Below are 25838 nucleotides of genomic sequence, written 5' to 3'. Positions count from 1 at the left end.
ATTTGTGATAAAAAGAGTTAGTCACTTAGAACCATTAGAAAATCCTTGCTCTAGTCTCAATTTCATCTTAGAAAGTATGGAGATGTTGTGGGAGGTAACATTGTTGAAGACCTGTTGAATCCTAAAATTTGGTTGCTTGGAATTGTTTGAAAACTCCCAAAATATAGAATCTTTATTATAACTCCTGTGAAGTTGAAACCTATCTCAAACAGTATTTATATAAAACATAACTGTAGTATAAGAAATGAAATAAATGCAACTTTAAATGTTATATTTTATATAAATCCTCCCACAATCTGAAATGAGAAAATGACTATTTTAGGCAACAAGTTGTTAAGAGGAAAAATCCTCTAAGCATAGTGAATTCTTCCTACCTCAAAGGAATCCAAATTCCTCTAAACCTCCAAAATTCTGCCACTTGCAAAACCGAATCCCAGGTCCAAATTGGTGAGAAAAGGTGAGAAAATGCAGAAATGATGTTTTTGAGAAGTTATGCATAGAAGAAATTCCTCTGGGCATGAAAATTTCCACCTAACCCTGACATGCTTGATTCCTGCCCTCCTTTAGTTGCTAGAATTCCTCTCCTATATCACAAAGCTATGTATTGGGAAGTTTTTGAGTTAATTATATGAATAAATGGCATTGTCAAATCATCAATTAAAGATGAAAAATCAGAGTGAGAAAAAGGCATGTCTAAGAGAAAAATTCCTTTGAGCATGGTGGATTCTGCCAACTCTAGATGAATCAAAATTCCTTTCTCCCACCAAAATTCCGCTCTTGAATTTAGCTTGGCAAAGGCATCATGAAGGAGAAACAAATTCATTTTGACATAAAGGTTGTGAAGTTTGAGATGGAATCAAGGTGGTTAAGAAGATTTGAAGTGTGTCAAATATGAATGAGAGAAAATTCCTCTCCACCCCTTGATTTCTGCTACCTTGTTGAAGGCCAAGAAGTCATCATGAGTGAGGAGAAATTACTAAGGGAAGAAGCCATTGTTTACCGCTTAGGGCTAAATGCTCTTTAATGCATACTACTGAAATAAGAGATATATCAAAAAGAGTACTTACGAAACATTATCAAAGAACTGTCATGGATTTCATTAATCTCAGCAATAGATTACAATCACACGGTTGCAAGCGAGAATGATAGAACATAGCATTGCTTCCCTCTTCCATCCGAGGGAAAGAGCATATAGTTCTTCAGGGGGTGCGACATGAACCATCGTGACCACAACTACCTACCCCTTGGTCATACTAACTACCAACAACATAACTAACACTAACACATTTAACCACACATGTTTTTCCTGACTACTTAATAGATTTTTTGCCAAAAAGATCATCCCCCCACAAAAGGAAAGTCGTCTCCAGATGACGCAAAAGAAAAACAAGACAACTATATACAATAGCAAATCATGAAGAGGGAGTAGGTGGAGGGAGCGTCCCTACAGGAGGAGAGGGTGTTACTTGGGCCCTCAGCTAGTACACCTACTCCGTCCATAACTTGAGATCGCTCTCTGTGATTATCTGGCGTTCTCAGGCTAACTTCACCATCTCCTTAACCTTCTTGTCTACCAACTCTCTACTGCTCATCAAACAAGTCTCCAACATGCCCTTTTGTAGTCCTTCCTCCTCCAACAAAACCATGGTAGTTGCCTGTTCACTCCTCTACTCAGGAAATTGGGCCTCCAACTCAGCTATCCTATTCTAGTGATGGGACAACTCGTCTTCCTTCTGAACCAGCTTTTTCTCTATCTCTGCAAGATGAATAGACTTCTACTCTCGGGCCTCTATTGCTACCAACCATTGTGCTTCCACCCCGTCCGCCACAAACTAAGTCCTTTGGATCTCATAATACTCCTCTTGGAAGACTTGCTCAATCCGCCTGAGCATAGCCTGAGTGTGGCTATCCTATTGTGTGTTTGAAGTATGCCAATTGTCCAACATCTCAAGTGTCTCTGTAGTCAGCCATCCCTTAGCTCAAAAACACTGCGCAAAGTCTACAACACAACCCTTAATGACAAAAGCTAAGAGCTTCTCAATCTGGCGCTCTCCTCCTTCATGAGTCCGAGCTCGTGCCGATGTAACTATCTATCAGGTAGTGGCAACTATCTCCACCAAGAATCCATCCAACTCATAATCAAGTGCTTCCTCCTCCTAGGACCCTACTAGTTGTTGTACAGGAGGTCCCTGAGTGTCTCCTCTCTGCTCACCCGAGGCTCTACTTGTAACACCATCTCTAGCATCACATCAGTGTCTACCAACGGCACCATCATTGTTTCTCACATCTCATCCACCATGTCTACTATGGCCTCGAGTGGTGGCAACTAGCGTTGTGGTGAAAAGACTATAGAAATCATAAGAACTCGTGGGGCTAGCTGAAACTGATCAAGCCAAGTGTCCATAGTAGCCTCAGACATAATGCCTACAAGTGTTATCACCTCATCTTGCCTAATCTCATCTTCACTCGGCTACCCACTCTCACCAACCGCCATGTCTGCTACAATTGTCCACTCCATCTCAATGGCCTCTACCACTAGAACAAGTCGTGGTGATAGGACAACATGCTCCCTCCTCTCACCAAATCCATGTCTACCTATTGTTGGGGGTTGCACTATACTCGAACCAGCAACAAGCGCAAGTGCAAAACGAACAGGTGGGGGTGTCCATAGCACATGTCTCTTCCGCTACCTTATCTCAGCAGCCACATTTGCTAGTAGCCACATTACCCTTCAAGGGCTCCTCTACCATAACCTCAATGTCCCGTGATGTCTCCTCTTGGCTACTAGCACCATCATCCTCACCTTTTCTCTCGTACTCGCTCTCTAGGACCACCACTTGCTCCTTCCACTTCTTGGACGATTGAATTTCTCCATCAGGCCCCATTGTATCTAAATGTAACCAATAGAAAATAGGTGGCTTCTTTGGGTGCACTCGGCCCTAAGGTACTAGGTGTGAAACTTGAGGGGGTATCGGTGTGTGCACAACCTCCGAAAACACTCTAATAGCATGGTAGGGCATGTAAAATGTTCAGTGTTGGAGTGTTATGAAATCCTCCATTTGGCCAACCAATAGAGTTTCCCAATCATGTAATGTGCCATTTCTAAGCCCATTCATGAGAGCAATCTAAGCAATGGCAATATCAGAAGCATGGCCGACTCCTATCAAGCGACTCTTCAAAACATCCAGAAGGCATCGCCACTCACCTTGCCGGAGGTATGATTTTATTACACCCCTCCCCTTGCTGGCATGGACCAATTGTTCCCTTTCTGTGGGTTTTAGATCATCTTTGCACATCAACTGGAGAAATGTGTCATGAAAATCTAGTGATATCTTCATTGCTCTATCAATCTTTTTGCCATGCCTACCAAGAATCCCAAACACTTTCATGAATTTGGTTGCCCCAAAAGATACAATTATTTGGTGGTGTTGATACATGAACACAGATTGCCTCTGAGACTTGTCATATGCCCAAATGATGACACGCAAGACTCCCTCAAAATTTTGTATGCAAAAGATGGGCATTTGAATTGTCCGCTGGACCTAGGCATGTCTCAATTGCTTTTTAATGGGATCATCATGTGGTGTGTCCATCCACCATTTCCTACATTCAACACCATTCAGGACTTCGAATGTGATAGGTTGTACTATGATGACTTCTTTAGTTTCTTGTGCTTGCACCTTGGGCTGCGTCTTCACCTTCTTTTTACTCTGTCCACTGTCCATGTTTCCTACAATTTTTACTCCTAGGGGTAATACTTTTGCATTGTGATTTATATTCATGCTACTGCTACTAGAACCATCGATCTATAGCTTTGTCCTCCAACTCCGCTTGTCGGATGATTGCATAACTATTTTCTCTTCGTCTTTTGTGCAAGAAGAAACGGTTAGGGTACATTTCCTTCTTCTCTTCCTGCCACTGTTTAACTGCTCTATGTCCATTTACCTCCTTCCAATGTTAGAATGCCTATGTGGATTTATTTGTTTGTTGCAATCTGGACATAAATGCCTTCTTTGTCCCCCTGTATATTCGTTCTTGCCTTCTTGTGCTCTTGCAGGTTGCTTCACCTTCTTACCTCTGAATGCCTTGCTTTGGGTTCAATATCACCTAGTCTAAACTGTGAATGATGCTTTCCCTTTGGTGTTTCCCTTACAATCTTTGCAAGGTGAATAGTGTTTCCTCCCCTCCATGCATCTACTATTTGTTTGTCGCGTTCCCAAGCAATATGGTGTAGTCTTCACCAGCTAATAGCGTGTAATATTAATATTTCCACTTAAGTATTAATGCCCGAAGGTTCTTTCATGTGGTATGTTTAAAATTGATCACCAAATATCACCTGTGTAAAATATTCTCTTCGAATTGTCGTACAATGCTTTCTAGACTTCTTCTCTTGACATTCGGAATCATACAATGTTGCCTATAACTCTTTCAGCACCTGAGGGTTTTCCCCTCAAAGTGCTTTTCCTTTGATCCCAAGTGCCTTAAACATACAATGATATTGTTTTACTTATACCAAATAGTGTTTGTTGTATGGTGTTTTTCTCATCCTCCGGCAGCTACTTTATCTTCGTACAACTCTATCTTGTCTACTTGTGTGTGCAACTCTCTTTTTTCAGCTTATGCCCATCGACAGCCCCCATGTTTTAATGTATCATAGATAAAAGTCACCAATGGTGACTTGCCACCATTTGGTGACTTTGTTACCATACAGTGATGATAGTTCTTCGATTTTTATTTTAAGTTATTTCTTATAGTGGCATTGTGACCAGGTCGCCCTACTTGTCATTCTCGGTAGGGTTTTAACTTTGATCCATTCACAACTTCTAGGATCTTTGCCCTATCTAATGTCCATAACTTGATGGCACCGTTGTCTCCCATTTCCCATATGTGAAATGGACCTAGCCACTTTACCTTAAACTTCCCAAGTTTGATCTCATTTTTGCCATTGTATTTTAATACCAATTGCCCTAGGCTAAACCAAACACGTTTAAGGTGCTTACCGTGCCATGCCTTGCATCTTTGTTGTGCTACCTCTACGGCCCATTGTTCCATCAATCTCCATTCGTCCAATTTATCTAAGTTGTATAATCTTTCCTCAAGGCTTTCCATATCTCCAAGTTTGTTTTCAACCACTATTCAGAGGTTGGGGACCATAAACTTTTTCGAGACTACAACTTCCTTTCTAAACATCAACTGGAAGGGAATCTATCTATTTATTACTTTGTAAGTTGTGCAGTATGCCCATGGTGCTAATGGTAGCTTTTCCCCACAGTCGGCTTGCTCAACCCTACACGATTTGTATATTATGGAAACCAGGATCTGGTTCATTGCCTTCACTTGGCCATTGGCTCGTGGAGTATGTACTTGACAAGGAATGGAAAATTTTTAATTCTGTTGTGAGCAGTCGAATGACATGATTAACGAAGTGACCTCCGCTATGACTAGTCAACTGGATAGGAATATTGTACCATGTAATGATATGTTCATAAATAAACTTTTTCGTACTTATGGTCGTATTATTCGACGGTGCCCATGCCACTACCCACCTTGTTAGATACTTGGTTATTACCACAACATGCCGACATCGCCAAGCCCTACTTGCCTTCAGAGGTCCCATGAATCTAAGCCCCAACGCTCAAATAATTCTTGTTCTTGTGAGGGTTGAGTGGCATGAAATCTCTTTTCAAGGGTTTTCCTACTCACTAACAAGTATCACAACTGCCCACCCACTCTCTAGCATCATTGTATAGGCTAGGCCACCATAGCTCTGCCATTCGTACTTTCTATGTTGATTTATCTGGTCTCATATGCCCCCTGTTGAACCTTCATGACCTTCTCTTAGGACACTTTGCACTTCTTCCTCCACAACACACCTTCACAACACTTGGCTCGACCCATTTTATACAAGAGCTTATTGATCAATTAAATCATTCTACACCTGAGTACTAGCTTTTGTCGCTCACCCAACGACATCACTCTTGGAAACTGTGAGATTGACAGATATTCTCCAATGCTTTTATACCACTTTGGGACAATAGCAATATGAAATAGGTGTGCATTGAGAAAATCATCATTAACTCCTTCTAGCAGCTCTCCTGACTTGATCCAAGAGAATTGATCTGCGATGACATGGCTCTTACCCGCCCACACAATAATGGTGAAGGTGTATTCTTGAAGTAGCAGCAACCATCAGCTCACCCTCCCTTGTATGATTAGTTTGTTCACCAGGTACATCAATGCCTGGTGATCCACGTAAAATGTGAACGGTGTTGCCAACATATAGTGCCTAAACTTTTGCACAAAGTAGACTACTCCGAGGACTTCCCGCTCTGTCATGCTATTAGTTTTTCTCAGCTCTCGACAATAGTCTACTAGCGAAATAGATGGGATAGTTCAAGCTGTGGTCCCCTTTCCGTGTCAAAATTACACCAATTGCAAAGTTGGAAGCGTCCACATGTACATGGAATTCCTTATCCCATTTGGGATACGGCAAGATTGGTGTCCCCAACAATTTGGTCTTCAATTCGCCAAAGGAAGTCTCTTGCTCTATACCCAAAATATACGGTTCCCCTTTCCATGTCAACCTATCGGGGGGGTGGGATATTTGGGCGAAATTTTTAATAAACCGCCTATAATAGCCAATGTAGCCTAAGAATGAGTTTATTTCAAGTACATCCATGGTAGCCTCCATCTCAACTATTACCCATGTTATTTCAGGGTCAGTCTTTAATCCTATCTTACATACGATGTGACCTAGAAGCTTGCCCTATGGGACCATAAATCTGCACTTCTTTGGATTGAGTGCTAACCTTGCCCATCAACACCTTTCTATACATTCACCTAGCGTCGCCAAGTGTGTCTTTCCCACTGAAGGTAGACTAGTCATCAAGGAAAGCTCGGAAATTCCCAACTGACATTTTGTCAAAGATGCAAAGAATTATTCTCTGAAACATTGTAGGTGCATTGCATAGACCGAAGGGCATCCTGTTATATGCGTATACCCTGTGCCATACCACAAACATGGTTTTTAGCTTATCTTCCTCTACAATTGATATCTAGTTATATCCAAAGAATCTATCCATGAACAAATACATCTCATGTTTGGCAACTTCTTTGAGTATTGTATCTGTAAATGGATCGGGAAGGGATCCTTTATAGTGACGACATTTAGGCATCTGAAGTCAACACAAATTCTGATCTAGTTTGCCTCCTTTAATGATATTACTATGGGTGATACCCATTCACTTGCTTGTACTTTGAAGATAATCCTTGCCTCGAGCATGCATTGGATATCTTCATCTACATTGGCGGCATAATTTTTGTTCATCTTGTACGGTCTTTTCTATATAGGTAAAGCTCCAAGAACCAAAGGTATGCAATGCATGCACAACTCTGGTGGTACAACTAATATGTTGGGCAATATTTCTCATCCTCGAGGTTGGTAATTTGTAGGGATGATTCTTCATACTTGATTGGTCCCTCCGCGTCAAATTTGTGGGTTGGGTTCTCATTCACACAAGCATTCTCCTTCCTTGAATTCCCCATATTCTGGTAGAAAGACGTCCTTCTCCAACCCTTTTTCTATCTCTTCCACCCCCAACATGTAACTGTGAAAGAGCTTGTAGTCTTCCATCTGCCAATGGAAGAGTCCATTCACCGAGCTTACATCATCCTCCGAACATTCCTCGAGTTCCAGTACACCTTTCTCATTAGGTTCTATTTGGTTCCTACCCTCATCCATTCCACCATGCTCTCCATTGGAGTTGGACCCTGAAAATGATAAAATTTCTTTGCTTAACATCTATATATGGAGATCCATGATAAACTTTCTTCGGTCACTTTCTATGTTGAAGGTATTCTTCTTCCAATTATGATTTACCTTTTTTTTTCAATAGCCATCCCCTACCAAAAATGGCATCATATTCTTCTCTTTTTAAGTGGGATCACAATGAAGTCCAACACGAACGATTGCATTCCGTTAATAACTTGCTAGGTGATGTTTCGAGGGGTTTTATTCCCTGTTGGTCTGCACCCAATAAATAGAAGGTTGGGAGCCATAGAGTAGGTTTCCCGAGTTTCTTCCATGTCTCTTTTGGAGGGACATTTACTACTAACCCATTGTCAACTATGGTGTCTATAAGAATTGCTCCCAGAATGCCCATTTCGAGGACTGTCAGGTGTCGGCCACTATATTCATTGCCAATAGCATAGGGTCCATTGTTGACCCATCCAGGACATATATTTGTTGCACAGAACTGGATTACGAAGTGGTGATATGTTGTGCAGGACAAGTGTATAATAATCTCATCCTCAGTTGAGGCATGGTGTGGAGGTCTTGAATTTTGACTGGTACCTCCATTTGTAACATCTGTTGTAGTAAATTGTTTTTTGCTTCCATTCGCCCAGAAGTGTTCAATCTATCTTGCGTATCCTTTCCTACTTTCATGGCATTCTCTATTTCTTCTTTGGCCTCTTGTACCCTTTGCTTCTCAGTACGGGGATCCGAATACACCATTTGTTTCGCTTGGATTTGGGTGACGACAAGTACCTTTTCTTCTTCGATGTTGAGGAGGTTCACATTGGGTTTTGGATAGCGTTTTCGTGATCTTCAGGGCCGCACCATCGACACAGCTTTTATGGTCTATCACTCTTTTGGAAATCTCAAGCGAAGTGGCCCCACTGTCGGGACTAGAACATCAGTTGTCCCTTCGAATCATATTGTATTCAGCTGCTATTATCATTACCTCCTCTCTCTCCATGCCGATTTTTTTGGAAGCTGTTGGATGATGCATTATTTGGCTATTGGTTAGGCTTGGCTGTCATGGAGGTCGATGGTTTCTCCTATGTGAATAGCACTTGTCAGATCCTCATCATCATATTGTATGGACATTCCTTAGTAGAATGACCCATCACTTGGCAAATGTCACAAAATGATTTCTTTGGCCGTCACCCTTTTGTGTGCCTACTCTCTCTGCACTTTGTGCACCACATCTCTCCTTCATCACTTCATCTCGTGCTCCTCTTCATCATTCTAAATTCCCTCATCAACCTTTCCATGTCCTTCTAGAGGGCTTGCACCTTCTTATTGGATTCATTGTCACCGTTGCTCTCCCTAGACGATTCATTACTTCTGGACGAGGACTTGCTTCTTTTCTTCTTCTTTGATGTCTTATCTTCACTCTCGAGGTTCATGCTCTGTCATAAGCATTTGTGTATGACTTAGGCGGCACTATTTTCATCTTCTTCCTGAGGGAGACATTTAATCCCTCAACAAACCATCTCTTCTTAAACTCATTGGCCGGCTGAGTTTCCATCCTTCCAAGCGATCCCTTTGATGGAAAATATTGTCATTGATGTCAAAGGTACAAGAATGTTGGAAGTCTTATCATTGATATTAAAGATGTTCAGGAGACTTTCATTGATGTTAAATATGGAAAAGATAGCTACATATAGCTTTAGATCATGTTAATACATTAGTTTATGAGAAATGGCAATAAATATCACATTAAGGAGTTAGAAGATTGAATGTTGTCATACATGGAAAAAAGACAAAACGTGAATCTTAATGCAAAGAAGAACAATGCTAGAGAAGAGGAAGTCAAAATCCTACCACCATCCATAGATACATAAGGTTCAGATTTCACAAAATTTTATATATATTATTATCATGATAGAATGAGTAGACCAATTCAGCCAGGTTATCTACTATTTGAGAAGACATACAACCTAAAGATAAGAATTATGAAGCTTAATGACTAAGGTAGATTAATTATACAAAACAAATTATGAAAGCATTAACAGACTACCGACCTGATTGGTAATTCAACTTAGTTAATAATATATACTATATATACCTTGACCAAGACTTGCAATGGCTATGTGATAGAGATAAAGGAGGTATTGATAAAAGTTGAAGACAAATTGAGACAAGTACAGAAATACCATCATCTCATAATAGCGGCATGAAAGGTGATAACAATACCAATTAATAGGTGGGAATCTGCAAGAAATTGCATACAGGAAGCAAAGCTACATTAAAGCTGTCAAGGATTCTAGAAGACATTCGAACCATATATTTAAGGAGAAGCAGCAATTTATTTTCCAAGATAAAGATCAAGGTTCTGCATTATATTGACTGTGAAATATATCTAGTGATAAAGTTTTCAAATGATACTGAAGTTAATGTCTTACATGCTACAACAGTGAACAAAGTGCCATAAACAAAGAAAGATATGAATCAAACTAAGATCATATACAGCAATAGAGCAGTGTTCAGACATGTTAGAAAGATGTGTGTCTATTGCAGATGTTGAAAGACAAGTCAACATAAGGAAACAATAAGTCTTCGGGGAATAAAAAAATAAGGAACGGAGATAAGGGAATCACAGAAGAAGCTAAATGGCAAAACACAGGAGATAAGGGAAGCAGCGAATGTGATTACATGGACCAATGTATTACACCATATTGTCAAAGATTCAGCCAAACTCCCTATGCAGAGGAAGAAAGAAGTACGCGGAAACAAATTATAACCAATAGAGGACACTTTGGTTTAAGACAACGATGTACTTAAAGCAATCTAAGGCGATCAGGTATAATGTAATTCAACAACATATACACGCGACCGTTTGGGAGTGGAAAGTTAAAACAAAAAGCACTGTATATTTCATAGAATCTATGTGGATACATATCCCTGTCAGTGTAGGAAAGATGCAGCATAGGAATACACAAATATCATCATCAGCAAAATATATATATATATATATATATATTCAGCAATTATATGGAAGTTGGGAGTCTTCAGAAATTGAAATGAATATCAGAAGATGTCCACATCAGCCACTCATTTCATATCAAAGAACGAAGTATTTTAAAATCAAAGAAAACAATATATATATATGAATTAATATATATATTTAATTACAAGAAATGTTAAGAAACGATGCCTAAGCATATTGACGGGGGCAGATTATGAATACTAAAAGAATTAAATTCTGAAACATTTGGAACCATATTAAGTTGGGCAAAGGGAAACATTCTTACAACTATTTATGTGATTAAAGACTATATAAAGGAAGAGGGGTAGTTATTAAAAACAGATGGTGTATTTGAAAAGGTGCGTTCTTTACAATATAATGGATGCTCATATATATTTTCATATAATATCTCAATTTAAAGTGTGTAGAATGAATGTGAGAAGGAACATGAGTGGAGGAAAGAAAACTCCGGTGCTAAAGCGAAAATGCTAATGCAATAAGACATAATTGAAGAAGCTAGTGCTTGGAGCAGATTGATGAAGGAATATAATATAATATATATTCAGATTTATTGAAGCTCATATATAGATATATTAAATAAGAAGGATTGCTGCTCTATTATATGTTAAGGTATAGGATCTCTACAAATGTAATAACATTGCCATCATTTTGATGTGTTCCGAATGCAGATTTGATTCTCATATAAATATGAGAGGAGGAGACATGTCTCACATAAATATAATAACATTGCCATCATTTTGATGTGTTCCAAATGCAGATTTGAAACTCATATAAATATGAGAGGAGACATGTCTCTATGGTTTAATCATCATTTGATTACTAATAATATTGATAAGTAGGAGATAATTTCCACAAGAAGTCAAATTTTAATATTGCTATTAGGATTTAACTGTGTGATTTTGAGTCAAACTCATTGACCCATGTTTCATGAGTAGTGATTCGACATGAATCCATCTCTCATGAGAATAAATCTAATGAGTCTAATGAGAGATGGATTCATGTCGAATCACTACTCATGAAACATGGGTCTGTGAGCATCACCTAAATCTAATGAGTGCTAAGTGTTCCATTTATTCTCATGAGAGATGGATTCATGTTGAATCACTACTCATGAAACATGGGTCAATGAGTTTGACTCAAAATCACACAATTAACATCCTGATAGCAATATCACAATAACAATATATTAACAAATAATAATATGTATAACAATATATATATATATATATTTATTTATTTATATGTTTATTTATTTATTTATTTAAAATGGATAAGTATATATAGGGAATGGTGATTTACCAATAACAATAATGTATTTTGGTTTGAATCAATCCATCTGAAGCTACAACCTTAACACTCCCTCTTAGCTATGGAGGATTAGTAGAACCCATTATGCTCTCAAGTATATGGAGAGATATCATCTAAGTATGATATTCCTGAAATGGCATATTTAAGGATATCAACATAAATCCATCAACTTAGATGTTATCTTTCAATATAATCTAAAGTATGATTCAACAAGAAATATCAATCATATGATATTCATCATACGTATATTCTTTTGGTATGTACATTGGCATCAAATCCTTGATGCCTACAAAAAGAAAATGTTATATCCTAAAAGGATATGAGTTATCTAATTTCCGGCACTCTAGGACAACTTAACAAGAAACCACAATGTCATGGTCTCTATCATGACAAGTATCATAATCTCTGGCACACCAGGACAACAACTTAATTGAAGTCTAATCATGATACATTCATTATCATGACTTCCAACACTCTAGGACAACAACTTAATGAAGTTTATCATGATGAAAGGTCTACCATTTATAAGATCGTCAACTTACAATGGTTACCTTTTGTTTACATATTTCAATGAAAGATCGTCACCTTTCATTACATATCATATGCAAAATAGTAACCACCATAAACCAAGTCAGAGGGTGGTGCAAAGGCTTTGACCTCAATTCTCTCTCATAGAGAAGAATGCATTTCAAGGAATTTCACTTTGAACTTTTCCCTTATAGAGAAGAGATCACACATCAAATTTCTCCCTCTAAACAACAATCTTAGGAAGTCAAGTCCTCTAGTTACTCGCATAGAGCTCTCTTCACCTAAGGATGTCTGTCAAACTCCCTCTGAATTTGATATCAATCTTCCTGACTTTCTAGTGATAAGTCATTACTTCCTCATGATGTGCATAGGATTAGGCTCATAATCTCAAGCAATCATACATGTATTTCTAGATCCCTTCTGAGTATCAATCTTTTAAGCTCCTGCTTTGCCTTTGAAGAAGTGTCATACTCCCTCTTAATGTAGAAGAATACTCATAATCTAAATCATCAAGAATATTCGCTTCAGAGCCTTACTTTTGTAATAACCCCAACCGGTTAAAACTTCGTGAAACACCAAATTCTTCTCTAATTCAGTTGTTTGACATTTCGTCAAACACTTTGCAAGCAAGCTCTGATACTAATGTAATATCCCTTGTCAATTCAAACCTCAACTTGTTGATTTCTAGGTCAAGGAAAATTGTCAAACATTTCCAATACGATCTCTATGCTTGTTGTTTCTAAGTTTCAAATTGATTATGCTTGCTTGAAATGATATCAAAGGGAATCTAAAAGCCTATAATTGATTACTACTATATCTAAGAAAAGAACTAAATGCATATAGATGAATTCTAAATGAAAAATGTGCACTTACAGCAAATTGGTATTGTGTCAAACGCTTGGCATGCATACATTTATGTAAATCATGGAAGATATAAATATGCACATTACATCAAACATATAGACCTGCATCTTATCACTCCTTTAGTGAGATATTTTCTAATTCAATGCTCAACATTATATTCCAAGGCTCTTGGCTTTGCAACCCCAAAAAAAATTGAGTAGAAATGACATTATAAATCCGATATAAAATGTGCATCTATAGCTACTTATGACAGTCACCTTTACAATGCCAAATGACCAATGTAAATGATGCAAATTGATTGTAGAACCTCATATACAGATCAGCCAATGAAGGAGATGAAATTGCAATCATAATCAAGCCAAGTATGTAGCGCGAGTACTGTTCACGGCACTGTAGCAGCCAACAATAAATGTATTCTCCAATTTAAGCACAAATAGAACTCCAGAATGAAGCTCTCCTAAATGCCTAATTCAGTGGATATTTCACCACATCAAATGGTTGCAGCACTGAAGAATTGATGCTCTCGAATGGCTAACTGAAATCAAAAACCCTTAGTTTCTTCTCCCAATTTTACATCAAATGCAATTGACAATAATCGGATGCCTAACAATGAATCTCTCACCTCTATTTATTATTTTCCTTCTCCCTTCTAGAAGGAAATAAAATATTATTTAATTGCACTCTCTAGAAACTTCCCCCTTTCCAATACAATATTAGTTGTGCTTCTAAAAAATTAAATTAATTAAATATAAAGTCACCTTTAGATTTATTTATTTATTGACATTAATTTAATTTATTTCTCCTTATTTTTCCACTTAGCCTTCGGAGAACAAAAAGCTAAGAACTCCATTGAGGATCTAAAAAATGGGGGGTATTACAGTTAACCCTCCCTGAAATTGCTTGTCCTCAAGCAATCCAGCAACACAGTGAACTCCAACCTCCACCTGGATTCCAAATGAAGTAGTATGTGACACCTTTGTCAACATTGAACCAACTGAATACTACTAACACCATCAGGACCAACAACATAACCTGCAGTATAGAACTCAAAACCTGTGCTAATGATGTAGGAGTTAGAGTATCACCGGAAGAAAACCCCACAAGAAATATGTTCATCCTGGTCTTCACCCATATAATATTTACTAGACTGAATCCTGATCAGCAATCCCTTGAAGAGACGTAACTACAGGAGAACCATATGCACTCACGCCAACTGTATCAACAATAGGTGTAGCCATGTCAAAATCTATGGACACAGGAACATTACCAACTGCCGCAACACAAAACTGAATCTTTACAGATGGTGAAAACTGAGCCCAACTCCACTCAAGTGAGTGATCAACATCAACCTCAAACAAAAGATTGTTATAAGAGAATGTTGCATCCATGTCGAACATAGTACTATCCATGAAGTGAACATCAACACTTTGTTGATCGATAGTATAACATGACTCTATCACTATATCACTCACCTCATCAGCAATAACAAGTGTACTATCATCAAAGCACACATTTACAACTACATGCATACTGCTAAACTCCTCGTTGGATGGTTCAACTGACACAGAAGTGGCTATTGATATGACAGTATCCTCACATGCTCCTACTCCCACTATTGTTGCATTGCCATCAAATACATGATCCGGGGAACTCATGCCAACAACTGTATCATCTGACTTAACTTGACATGAATTCTCATCACATTCGACCTTAATTGTGCCCAACTCATGCAGTGTCTCATAAGAAATGTCTCGCAAATGTGAAGTCACAACTATATCATCACATTTCACTCTTTGATAAAGTGATATCATACTATGCTCAAATCTCAAATTCGAAATCAGTTGGGTCATCCCTTTGTGATTTTGATTCATCTCATTCACTAGCACGTCTAACTATTTCCCAATACCCTGTATCTTAGAATCTTCATCCCTTGGCGGAGAAGTACACCCTCTACGAGTATAATGAATACCAAACCTTCTATCACCATTCATAATGTTGAAAACCAAATCCTCTACCTATGGGTCAAAAGAAAAGTGATGAGCACTCCACACAGTGTACTACCAATAAAAAATCTCAATCTCTGTTAAGGGCTCATCGTCATCAAATTGGGAATCAGAAGATGGCTTCAATCTCTGACTCTGACAACAAACCCATAAAATTCCTATTGGGAAGCATTGTAGCGAAGGTCTCTACAATCTTCCTCACCAATCGTCGTATAGCACGAGAGCCCCGAATGAGAGTACCCTCAAATATTATGTATGAAACCTCCTGCAAATCCAAGCTCTTAAGAAAATACTCCATGAATAACTCAGTACAGTAGAAATTATATGTGGAAGCATCAATCTGCTTCCCTACAATCCAACACTGATTTCTCTGAAAATGTGGCAATGCCAACTGTCCAATGCCACCAGCTATATGAAAAGAAGAAATAGATTCACTTCCAGTAAAAGGAAGAAAATCACCATGAGATCCTATCCCCACTGATGCTCTCACCTCCTCTGTACATACTACACTCATATCTTGGACAAATGTGTTTGCTACATCATCACATCCCTCATCCTCAACCGTAGAAGCAAACTCACCACCAACCACAATATGTAACTGAATAGGGTCTGGGGCTAGTGTCGACTGTACCTGTTCTAATTCCATGGTAACCTTATCCAACTGTGAATGTGACTCCTGAAGAGCCAACTTAGTATACTAAAGAGAGTCCACAATCACCTCAAGCTCCCAGGTGAGCTCATCCACCTCCTCCTCTTTCCCTAACAACATCTCATAGCAAGTGCTACCCCAGTCTAGAAGGTAATCCTTGTCAGCAACTAACTAAGAGTAACTATGCTTCAAGATCCTAATAGCCTCTTGAAACGCATGAACCTTTGGTAGGGAAAGACTACTATCACCGTGCTCATCTGACATAGGAGCACCCCAACCAAATGTAGCTAGCATCATAATGATCAAGAGATGAAGAAATGTCACTATCACTCACCTTCAACTAATAAGTCACATGATGCCTTTGTAACCCCTAACTCCTATGCAAGCTTTGTGTCTCACTAACTACACTGTGATGGGAAACTGAATCAAAACTGTCTACCACAAGATCACTCATACGTGTGCTATTGTCCTCGCACAATTTTGCATCCAACATACAACTTCTATGTACTTCAACCAACTCCCCATCCGAAGAAATGGAAGCCCCTACCGTATCAATCACCTCGCATGTCTCAACTTCCACCTCAATAGTAAGATCCTATAAGCATCGATACTAGGACTCATCCAAAACCTCCTTGGAGTCATCACCCAATATCTTACAAGGAGTGTCATACCCAATACATCTCATAGCATCATCAAATAGATCATCAGATATGTCCATACTATCTGCCTCGACATCTCTTGACAAAGCCTGAACTGCATATTCCTAACTCAACACACATGACTCAGTGCCAGGCTGTAAATCAGTAATACTAGAGCATAAACCCACATCTACCGACTCCACTGAAACACCCAGATCACCAAAACCATAGCTGGGTGACTCTATACGTGTCTCAGTCCCACCTGAGGAAGCAACTGCCTCCTGTACTGTAGCAACACCATGAGATCTCACATAGAAATCTCCAATAATAATTTTGTCCTCGAGAGAGCCAAAAGTATCAGTGGTAACAACTGCATCAACTGTCTCTGCACTAATTGTAGCAATAGCTATTTGATCCTCAACCTACTGAAGCTTGGTGCCGCTATCCTCTGCTGCCACTAACACAACAACATGTCCCTGTGAACTAAGTCCATTGTCAACACTGCAAATAGGACTAGCCAATGTCGTACTAAATATATGTACATCTGCATCGGGGACTCCTATCGGAGAAAAATCAAGCTTCCTTCCCTACAACCTCAATGCCGGCCTTCTAAAGGTGGAAACCATATACCTTGTTGCCCTTTCAATTGTCTCTGGATCCAACAAGCTTTGTGTCAATCTCTGTTGATGAAGCTTCAGTTTCTTCATACTCTCTTGCAAAGCATTCATCTTCGTGCTAACTTCCTCATTACTCCACTGACTTCTAGAACTGTCAGTCCTCCTATGTCTATCCATGGCTAGAAAATGCTAGAGTGCTGGTCACTCCAAATGCAACAACAAATCTAACAATAATATAAATTTCCTACCCCGCAAGATGGCAAGAAACCACTCTGATACCACCCCCAACTGGTTATAACTTCGTGAAACACCAAATTCTTCTCTAATTCAATTATTTGACATTTCATCAAACACTTTGCAAGCAAGCTCTGATACTAATGTAATATCCCTTGTCAATTCAAACCTCAACTTGTTGATTTGTAGGTTAAGAAAAAATTGTCAAACATTTCCAATACGATCTCTATGCTTGTTGTTTCTGAGTTTCAGACTAATTATGCTTGCTTGAAATGATATCAAAGGGAATCTAAAAGCTTGTAATTGATTACTAATATATCTAGGAAAAGAACTAAATGCATATAGATGAGTTCTAAATGAAAAATGTGCACTTACAGCCAATTGGTATTTTGTCAAATACTTAGCATGCATACTATTATGTCAATCATGGAAGATATAAATATGCACATTACATCAAATATATAGACCTGCAACTTATCACTCCTTTAGTGAGATATTTTCTAATTCAATGCTTAAAGTTAACATTATATTCCAAAGCTCTTGGCTTTGCAACCCCAAAAAAACCTGAGTAGAAATGACATTATAAATCTGATATAAAATGTGCATCTACAACTACTTATGATAGTCACCTTTACAATGCCAAATGACCAATTTAAATGATGCAAATTGATTGTAGAACCTGATATACAAATTGCCCAATGAAAGAGATGAAATTGTAATCATAATCAAGCCAAGTATTGTAGCGTGACTACTGTTCACGGCACTATAGTAGCCAGCAATAAATATATTCTCCAATTTAAACACAAATAGAACTCCTGAATGAAGCTCTCCTGAATGCTAAACTCAGTGGATATTTCACCCCCTCAAATGGTTGCAACACTGAAGAATTGACGCTCTCTAATGGCTAACTGAAATCAGAAACCCTTAGTTTCTTCTCCCAATTTTATATCAAATGCAATTGACAATAATCGGATGCCTAACAATGAATCTCTCACCTCTATTTATTCTTTTCCTTCACCCTTCTTGAAGGAAATAAAATATTATTTAATTGCACTCTCTAGAAGCTTCCCCCTTTCCAATACAATAATTAGTTGTGCTTCTAGAAAATGCACTCTCTAGAAGCTTCCCCCTTTCCAATACAATATTAGTTGTGCTTCTAGAAAATTAAATTAATTAAATATAAAGTCACCTTTAGATTTATTTATTTATTGACTTTAATTTAATTTATTTCTCCTTATTTCTCCACTTAGCCTTCAGAGAACGAAAAGCTAAGAACTCCATTGAGGGTCTAAAAGATTGGGGATATTACAACTTTATCTAGCATGGTCATCAAATAACTAATGAATTCTAGATCATAGCTTCTTTGAAGCTAGTATCATAAGATTGAGTCTGCACAATATTTGGTAGCATATGTAAAGTACCAACCTTCTTTTACTGCAAGAATTTCCCTAGAAATAAAGGAAAAGATCAAGGCAAATAATTCTTATAGTACATATGAAAATACAATTAAGAGAGAGATTACAATAGGTAGATAAATGTAATATTCAAGGATTAGAAATACTTTATCTCGAATAAAAGCCCATGTGCATCAAATCAAAGGATGATTTATATTTGAAAATCTGATGACGTTCATTCCCTTACATCTCCTTTCTAAAGATAGTTCAAGTGGGAATGGAACACTGGTTTTTAATATCCCCCCCTCAATGTAAAATTCCTAATCATTTCATTTTGTAGAGTCAGGAAAATTCCTTCCAATTCGCTTAAGGAGTGAGCCTGTAGTCCATCTATTGTCTCAATGTATATTTGTATGTTCATAATTGTTTCTATCCTTATATTACCACCATCGAATAATTTCATTTGATGGTTGTCGGCCTTTATAGGCTATTGTATTTGAGGACCTACGATCACATCCCTTCATACTTTTCCTTTCATTTGGCTTTCTCCTTTTGCTTGAAAGATATAATGTCTATAATACGCCCCTAGCTTGTATTGTTAGCTTGGATATTACCATTCTAAATCACATCTTATTTATTTGTTACCACTGCTTGGCCCTTACTTAAACTCTTCCTCTATTTTTCATGCATGATAATCCACCAGGACTTGATAATAGTCCTAGCAGACATTTCATCTATGTATGGTTATGAGATTTCAAGTAGATACTACTTAAGGCATCTTTACTAATATAGGAAACATGTTGAGTCATTTATGTACTTGGGAGTTCATAAGCTTGCTGACTAATATTCCTTGTATTTATGCTGCCTCAGCAACTTAATTTGCAATCGCAAAGCTGTATATTATTGTTCCTCACGAAGCCTCTATATTTCTGAAGATGTTGAATCCATAGCCTGAAAGTCAACCATGTACTGTATGAAGATATATTACTGCAGCTTTGGTTTTCTCTAGCCCTTCTGAATATATCCTTCTCTTTCTCTCATGTCATACCTCTATGCTTCACCATCTCTCATATGCATTCACCAAAATATTTTGAACGTATTCTTATACCATGAATTGATATACCAGTAGAGACTGCATTCCGTGAATAGCATATCAATCAGGCATTTAGTCACACAGATCACGTACAATATATAGAACCCCATGTTTGGCTCATATAAAACATTTGTAACTTGGTAGCCATATCCCATATCTATTTCCATCAGATCATATATACTCAATATCAACTGCTTTCTATGACTTAGGTAATTGGTTGTATGCTTAAATTGGTCTTATGAATGTATTTTCACTGATTGCAATAATCACTCAAAGATCTCTTCCGCCTTTGGCTAAAAGACTATGATTTAAATTACAAAGGGTTCTCTTACAATTTGTACACCATTCTTTTGTATGCTTCCAAAGGTCTGTATGGATGAATTCCTGCAATTGCCTTCTATTTGAGCGCAATACAAGAATTATGTTTCTAAATATCTATTTCAATATAATTCTCAGGTAGAAGTTTACTCGATACTAAATGCTGATGGGATGATCTTATGGCTGACTGTATCGAATGCTGACGGTTATTCTGTCCAATGTTGATTTGATTGCATCTTTTTCCTTTTTGTGAATGAGTTATTCCTTTGCCTTCTACGATGGGCTGATCCAGTATTTAGTTTTACTGTTGTTTAAGTCTGGGAAAACATCTTGCTGGTTGTGTTCCTTATCTTCCCAGATTGTATATGTAATTCTGAAAAGATTATTTATTATGCTAATGATTATCTATTTTCTTTGTGCTCTCCTCCCTTCAAATGAATACCAAAATATGATTATATTCTGATTCCCTGATCCTCAGAAGAACTGCCGATGCTGAAGTCTATTCTTCTTTGTAATGAAGAACGAACTTTCATATATATATCCTTTGTAGAGGAAGGTCTAAATGAACTGATTATAATAGATGGGGTTAGTGCTGATTGTGTTATTAATCGGCTATTTGAATTCTGATGTAGGTTCCAGTTCTCTGACTTGCTGACTAGAAAACATATGTATTTGCTCCCTTTCCAAGCTTGGCATATTCATCATAAACTAAATGCAGCTTGTCTAGCTATTGGCTCCCAATATCAAGTAGTCTCCAGATCATCGTTATCACAAAATACCCAACAGCATCCATCCCTTCTCTACCACTAAACTCCATGTGAAGAAGAAGCCATTGTTTTTATACTCCCGCCAAAGCCCACTGACTTTGGTCATTGCGATGTTGGCTGGGAAGCTCTGTGGTGATTGTGTAAAGCTCTCCTTTTACCATTGACTGCATATATTAATGCTGAGTGACCCATTTTTTTAATTCCAATGTTTGATCATCTTCCTCCATTGATTCTTATAACAATTCCAAGGAACAGGTCATAGTGCTTGGTGATGTATTCCCGTTCATGTCTCCAGCTGTAATTCTTAGATTTATATGAATACGCAGACTCGCAGCTGGTAACAATAGATTTTATGAATACCCAGACTCCTTCCGATCTTTGCTCAGGCATGTGAGGCAGTATGAATGATCAATGGCTTTGGTTCTGAATTGAATATATATATTTATATATATTGCATTGAAAGACCCACGTCACACTATCCGGCCAAGACTTAATGATATTTATGATACCTTCACACTTTGTTGATTCATTCACTAATGTTTCATGCCCTTTGTTCATTCTACTCGACTCTCTTATTTTTATTATGAATTCTAATTCAATCTGATGATGCAGGCATACACATCAATCAATTTGGAGTGGAGATAATTAATATTTGAGTTTGCATGCCAAATAGACTGCTATGTTGCATTTAACTCCCTTTCTTCCTTTCTTATCTTATATGCCTTCCTCTGGTACTTTCTTTTACTACCATCAGTGTTCATTCGCTGGCAGTAATGCAAAAATGATTGATGAAAATGTTTAGTGTGCTCCATTTGCCTCGGATCTTCTCTCTTCTCTGCGGTTCAAACCAATCTGCACCTTAACTCCTCAAACCTGACCTTTCTAGATGGTTCTGCCAAGATTTATTCCTCCTTGTAAGTTCTGCTTTTCTTAATCTGAATTTTATTATTTTTTATTTCTATTTTTACATTTGCAGCCTTGCTCTGATACCATGTTAAGGTATAAGATTTTTGCAAATGTAATATCATTGCCATCATTTTGATGTGTTCCAAATGTAGATTTGAATCTCATATAAATATGAGAGGAGGAGACATGTCTCTATGGTTTAATCATCATCTAATTAATAATAATGTTGATAAGAAAATGGATCTTTATAGAGAAACCTGAATGTATTTATTTATTACAGACTTGGTCTACATTCAGATCAGAATGGAGAAGATAGTGGCTGAAATAACTGATAATGCCTTGTCACTGAGTTCGATGATCTCCAGTTGCAAAAATGATTGATTAAAATGTTTAGTGTGCTCCATTTGCCTTGGATCTTCTCTCTTCTCTGCGGTTCAAACCAATCTGCACCTTAACTCCTCAAACCTGACCTTTCTAGATGGTTCTGCCAAGATTTATTCCTCCTTGTAAGTTCTGCTTTTCTTAATCTGAATTTTATTATTATTTTTTTTAATTTTTACATTTGCAACCTTGCTCTGATACCATGTTAAGGTATAAGATCTCTGCAAATGTAATATCATTGCCATCATTTTGATGTGTTCCAAATGTAGATTTGAATCTCATATAAATATGAGAGGAGGAGACATGTCTCACAAAGAGACATGTCTCTATCGTTTAATCATCATCTAATTAATAATAATGTTGATAAGAAAATGGATTTTTACAGAGAAACCTGAATGTATTTATTTATTACAGACTTGGTCTACGTTCAGATCAGAATGGAGAAGATAGTGGCTGGAATAACTGATAATGCCTTGTCACTGAGTTCAATAATCTCCAGTCACCAGTGGCAAGGGATATAAATACATAACCAAGGGTTAAAGTCCATGGAGGGACATGACTCTCCCATGGCATAAGCCTTAGAGAGTCATGGCCCTCCATGACTTTACTAATAACCATAGTCACCGATAATAGCATTATGGTTTGTTATGATAGTCATGCGATTTCATTAGTACATGAATATTTAAACTAATACAATTTATATATGTATATATAAATTTCTCAAATGCATATATATAATTATATTAAATCTAATAATTTCAATCAGAATGAAACTACTATTTTAACACTTCCTCTAAGAGGAAGGAGGATTGAAATTAGGAATGCACTAGTATCAAATTTAGATGATGAAGATAATGAAATCTTCAATCCATCGTAGTTATGATACAACCATTATCACAACTAGCTTAGAGCTAGATCCAGTGATAACACTTACATCAAGGTATCCGACACCATCTAGGATTTCAACTTAATATAGTCAATCTTGATACATCCGTCATCAAGTGTTCTACATGATAACAGGTCAAGCTATTGATAAGATCGTCACCTTGCAATAGCGACCATATCCGCATAAAAGATCGTCATCTTTCATGCCACACACATCCACAATATTGCAATATTGATTTTATTAAATATTCATGAATAAAATTACGTAATACGAAATTCTAATCTCGAGTTATAGTTTAGTCATACCAAGTTTATTTCTGAAGTATTCAATTTTCAACTTCAAAAGAGGCTTAGTGAAAATGTTTGCATTTTGTTCGTCAGTGCTAATGTAAATCAACTTGATAACATTCCTGTCAACCATATCCCTTATATAATGATAAGGAATTTCTATGTATTTGGACCTGTTATGGAAAATTGGATTAACTAGTAATATACAGCTTTGATTGTCACAGTGGATTATTGTAGGCTTAAGTGGTTTTCCAAATAGTCCATTTAGAAGTTTCCTTAGACATACTCCTTCACGTGCTCCCATAGATGTGGCCATATATTCAGCTTCAGTGGAACTCTGAGCAACTGCTGACTGTTTTCTATTGAACCAAGATATCATGACTGATCCAAGACTAAAACAGCATCCTATAGTACTCTTACAGTGAATAGAATTTCTTCCCCAATCTAAATCGGAACACCCTTGAAGTTGTAACTCTGTATTAGTATATTTCAGACCAAGTCCAATAGTTCCTCATAAGTATCTTAAAATATGCTTGGCAGTTATTTGGTGAATCTTCTTAGGTTCACACATGAAGTGACTTAACACATTCGTAGCATAGCAGATGTCAGGCCTGGAATCTGGTCAATATGTTAGTAGTGTATTTTCCTTGATTTAAGAAGATATAGTTCTCTTTCTGTCACACTTCTAGTCCCAAAAAATAATGTAGAAGTCCAAGATCCTTCATGTCAAATTCAGCTATGAGGTCTTGTATGAATTTTGCTATAAAGGGTATGCTCCTATTATCAATAGGTCATCAACATAAAGAACAAGAATTAACAGGTCATCATTAGATATTTTGAAATATATGTTAGGATCAGCTTCATTTTTAGAGTATCCTAACTTGGAGAGATAGTTGTCTATCCTCTCATACCAAGCCCTGGAAGCTTGCTTAAGGCCATAGAGAGCTTTCTTTAGTTTGCATACATAATGCTTCATGTCATGTGCAGTGAACCCTTCAGGTTGTTCTTTATATACTTCCTCTTCAATCATGCCATTTAAGAAGGTTGTCTTTACATCCATCTAATGTATCTTCCATCCTTTAGATGCAACAAATTAGGCAATTATCGTTCTTACACAAGTGTAATGTGCAACTAGAATAAATGTTTCCTCATAATCAATTCCATCCTTTTGAGAAAAACCCCTTGAACAAATTTCTCTGTGTTTTTCAATGCTTCCATCAGGTGCATACTTGATTTTAAATAGTTATTTTGAAGATACAACTGATTTGTCTTTAGGTCTAGGAACTGTATCCCAAACATCATCTTTTAAATGGATTGATATTCCTCTACCATTGCATCTTTCCATGCTTGACAGTTTAAGGCCTCCTCTAAAATGTTCCAACTATGACTCAGTTGTCGTACGGTGGCCTAAGAAGTGTGGTGTACGGTCTGGGAGGACAATACAATGTTTTGGAGGAGCAACTACTGTAGAGGGCTTGTAATGTTTAACTGTACGGTAGGGATAAATATGGTGGATCAATGCTTTCTAGGAAGTTCATATGGTGATATGGAAGTTGTACGATGTAGGGGGTGGAGGTGACTACCATACGGTATGGTCATACAGGGAGAGGAGGGGCAGCCATACAGTTGTGGAGATGACCAGGTCGTACGGTATGTGTTGTTAAGCCACGGGATTTAAAGGGTCCGTACAGTGTGTGCAGAATGAGTTACGAGCTAGATGCCAGAACATATACTCACCAAATACCTCAATTAGTGCCAATGCAAATGATTCAATCCAATTCCACTGATATATATATAGCCGAATCTATAACAAAAATGGTGCGCAAATTTGCCAGATCCGAGCTGTCGTCGGTAGAAATTGTGTATTAGCCGACGGGTCCCTTCGGAAAGGTTCTTGTTATGTAGCCGACGGGTCCCTTCGGAAAGGTTTTTGTTATGTAGCGACATGTTGTATGTGGCCGACGGATTCCTTCGGGAAAGTTCTTCAAACAGTATTTATAACCCCTTCGGGAAGCATTATAGGCATCAAATCTTATCATTCAAGCATAATGTAATGTTCTAGCATATGCGAATAATAATAAGAAGAGTTATGCTGTTCGTGTTCGTGTCCATTATCTGTGTGCAATTCTTAATTAACCTATGCGATAAACATTTGGCGTCGTTGCCCAATGGACTTGGTACGCAGGCAGG

The 25838-nt window shown here is 37.7% G+C and overlaps 1 protein-coding gene across 3 annotated transcripts in view; it reads right to left on the bottom strand.

The window, feature by feature from the left end:
* The window catches only part of LOC149569227 (succinate dehydrogenase [ubiquinone] flavoprotein subunit, mitochondrial-like), a 254135-nt gene that overhangs the window by 131003 nt on the left and 97294 nt on the right, over positions 1 to 25838 (bottom strand). The gene's annotated exons all lie outside the window — the stretch shown is intronic.

The sequence above is a fragment of the Cupressus sempervirens genome, chromosome 3, assembly GCF_028749045.1.
Source record: "Cupressus sempervirens isolate cs-2001-9-10 chromosome 3, ASM2874904v1, whole genome shotgun sequence".
In the NCBI taxonomy this organism is placed as follows: domain Eukaryota; kingdom Viridiplantae; phylum Streptophyta; class Pinopsida; order Cupressales; family Cupressaceae; genus Cupressus; species Cupressus sempervirens.
The sequence above is the reverse complement of the archived record's forward strand: the minus strand, read 5'-3'. Positions and strand labels throughout refer to the sequence as shown.